Here is a 3,894-nt window from a genome sequence, read left to right as displayed (position 1 = left end):
CCAACGTTCAGATTAATTGTTCATACCACTTTAATGTGATTTTCTTTCTCTACTGTTGGACAAACCCTTTCAAACGTTTTCATCTTCCAGTGACTAAAGCTCAGACGCTTCTTAGAGAGATTCTTTAAAACTATTGTTTGTTTTTCTGTTTGGATTTCCTTTTGACACAAAATCACAACAGAGAACATGGATTATGTGATAACAGACTATCCCAGGTATTACAGGATGGAGTTTAAGAAACACTCAATATCAGATAACCATTAGCTCCCCAGTTTCTGTGACTGGAAAGGCCCCAGTTTTTCTCATTCTGGTGCCATTTGTTTGAACAAAGGTCAAATATATATATATATATATATACAACATGCATTTCTGTACAGCTTGCTTTGTCCTGTTTCTATACAACAAAATAAAACCTGAAATTTACACTTATCATTCATTGACAGTTATCTGAGGACACTTTGATTCAAAACAAAGAAATGACACTTCAGCGTTATTAATATTAGCTAACTCTGCAACAAAACTCTTCGACCAGAAACCGGTCTAAAGACAGGGTGCTATGTGCCCTATTAAGTAAATGAAGGGTTTTAGCATTTGGTCCAAAAAGAATCCCAGTATTGTTTTTGTCTGTGCTGGGCGAACCTGAGGAAGCTACAGGCGGAACGCGTTGGTCGCTCACAGTACACAAGTTATTTTCAGTTGTTTTTGGCTATCAGTATCGGGACCACTAAACTTCCTGGTAAAAAAAAACGTGTTTACCGACCACTAAATCTGACCCTGGTGGTTGATAATTAGTAACTACCTTGTGCTGTGTTTCTTTCATTTGACTAGAAGTGGTAAAGGTTATTAGGCTATTTTTCAGCCTTTGTTTATTGGAGCTAGGCATACTGCAGGGAGGTGACTCATCTATGAGAAACTTCCTGCTTCTCATTGACAGTTACAAAAAGTTCTCATGGCAGACACTCCCCTTTGACATTGGGCCTGTAAATGTCAGTCAACCAATAATCCCCACCAAAATGTATTGTCTTATATGTTAAATTGGTTAAATTTGTTAACCATCGCTAAGAGTCATGGTCATTTGATTGAGTCTTGCCCATTGGGTGAATGAAAACAATAAACAAACTTCAGTATTGAGATATAACAAGCATTTTTCAAGGATATCAGAGAGGATAATAATAATTTATACTTTATCAATCCTGCAATGGGAAATTCGGTTTTAAACAATGAACATGCTACACACACATGTACAAACAGGTTCCCATGGACATGCATTAAAGGAGAGGGGGGGCGACTCACAGGGAGCGCTCCAGAGCAGTTTTGGGGTTCAGTGCCTGGTTCAAAGTAAGAGTTCTTTCACCAATTAAACTGCAGGGGTGAAATAAAAAAAAGTTGTGTTCTTGACTAGGAAATACATTTAAATGCTGTTAGGGCACTTCTCCAGGTGAGAACCCTGAAAAGAAATCTCATTTAGATGCCTTTTTAGTTGAAAAAACAAACATGATAAATTGACCTCAAGACTATCAAATCCTGAAGCATTTGAGTGCCGTGAGTACCCTCCCTGGTTGCCTTGTCAGTGGAGAAAGCAAAGTGAAGTACCTTAAGATATCCTTAAAGTGGAAACTATTTGATGAAATGCTCTGACGAGTGCCCTTCCAGTGGAGGAAATGTGAAGAATGTTTATTGAGGATTAAAAATATAATGAAATGCCATTTGGGCTCTACATACAAAGTGCTGCTTTGGGCATTGCCTAATTCACTCATAAGGAGGTTTCCGGCCTTGCCTACAGTCTACGTGACCTTTGAGTTCTCTTCGAGCGGAGAGGAATCAAACAACTTCCCAGTGAGGTACCTTCAGTTAAAAAAACTGGGTCCCCTCAAAAAGGAGAACATGTTCGCAGGACTCTCTAACCTGCATATTCCACAGCATCATTCAGTGTCCGCCGTGGTTTGGTTCTGACCAACACGACGCCCCCATACCCACTGGGTCCGTTCCTGAGTGCAGCTATGAGCAGCTGGTTTACAAGATCAGGTAACGTTGATAAAAATGGGATTTATGACTGGACCATGAATGCATGCTGTATGCTGACCATGCCTTTCAAATGTCAAAACACGTTCCAGATATCCCACGTAATAACAGGACTCAAACATTTGAAGATGTTGCAACTGAAAGTCAAGCCTGTTCAGGTTTGCAGATGGCTCAAGTCTAAGAATTGTATTTCCTCATTGCCTGAATAGTTGATTAGCTATTAAAGTAAACAAGGAAGAGATAGTACCCATCGATGCTCCGAATCTGATAAAGTTCCCGAGGTATTTGTTAAAAAACAAAGATAGAATGATAAGTAACTGTATATAAGAGCTGATCTGTTCAGCATGTCCACACGGGAAAGTCGAAGCTACAAGAGGAAGCTGAGTAGAAAGACGACCAGACGATCAAAATCCATTCATCACTTTTACTTCCTGCATCAACTCGGCCATGAAGATGCTGACCGGGTTGGTACTTGCCTGTGCCATGATGGCCGTGACTAATGCTGCCGGTGAGTGTTAACAGACAAATCAAGACTTTAAAAAAAACAAAGAGTGTTAGGATGCAACAGGTGTTCAATGTAAAGTGACTACTGCAGAAGAAGCGAGTCAACTAAACGCTGTGATAATCCTTGCAGCTGTTCCAGGAGCAGAGCCTGATAGGGGCGGGGTGAGGAGAGTTTCCATTCAACATGGTGAGTTCACATTTAACAGTTTTTCAAATCAGGACTATCCATTCAAGACGGTGATTCTGGTGTCCTATTTGTACAGAAACAATCTACTCAGATTTTGTTTTTATGTGCAAATGCTCTGATAGACAGCCAAACTATCGAGTTCCAGCTGAAAGAACAGAGAGTGACTGAAACAAAAGTAAGCACCGCATTATTGTGTACATGAAGCCAATGTATCAGAGAACGCCAGTCACTAGCTTCTCCTTGAAGGGTCCCCATTTTTAAAGCGCGGGCAAATAGTGCGCATTGGATTGTGGGGCCATTCTGTTGAGCGGAAGATAGACTTCTCTGTCCAAAAGACTCAATCCTTTGAAGAATTTGACGGATCCTGAACATTGGAGCAGTCCTCCCGTGGCATCCCATGACCGCCGTCTTTAGGATCCTTCCCTGACTTCGAGAAGAGCCTACTGACTGCTTTGTTTTTACCTGTTTCAGATGCAGAGCCTGAAATGACGTCGGGGCCATCCGTTCAAAAAGGTCAGTTGGTTTTCAGTGCAAACGCTGTAGCAAACAACCAACATCTCAAGTTATATAAAGCACTATGCATTTCGGGTTCATCATTGAATACCTGCTGTTGTGCCTGTCATGTTCAGTCCCTTCTAAATGTGTTCACAAGGAGATTGGACGTGATAGCGACTAGCGAAGAGTTAGCATCGTATTATTGTGAATGTAAAGTGATAATATCAGATGAAGCGAGTCACTGACTGTTATGTTCATTCTCAAGCTGCTGGGAAAGCAAAGCCTGTGTTAGTGACCAAGGGAGAATTCATTCAAGATGGTGAGTTTTTATTTGTTATTTTACAAAAGCAATGAACTACAATCAGATGCTCAGTTTAAACTACCAAAATAGCTAGTTATCAGAACCATTCCATATTCTATATATTTGTATGTAAAATGATTACAAAGCTCACTGAGTGCTGTCTTAAACTTTGCAGCTGTGAAGCACGGAAGAGAACGGAAACCTGATTTTATGCCGTTGGTACAATCCATTCAGCGAGGTGAGCTCAAATCTGTCGTTTACAAAGCAACACATTCAGATTTAGTTTCTCAGAGCAAAGGCTCTGATAGAAAATGGAAAAAGTCAAGTTTGTAGCTCAGCGGCAACAGTGAGCTTCTGCTGCTGTGCTTCCAATATTCAGTTCTTT

Source organism: Labrus mixtus, chromosome 23 (assembly GCF_963584025.1).
Source record: "Labrus mixtus chromosome 23, fLabMix1.1, whole genome shotgun sequence".
Lineage (NCBI taxonomy): Eukaryota > Metazoa > Chordata > Actinopteri > Labriformes > Labridae > Labrus > Labrus mixtus.
This window is presented reverse-complemented; position numbering follows the sequence as displayed.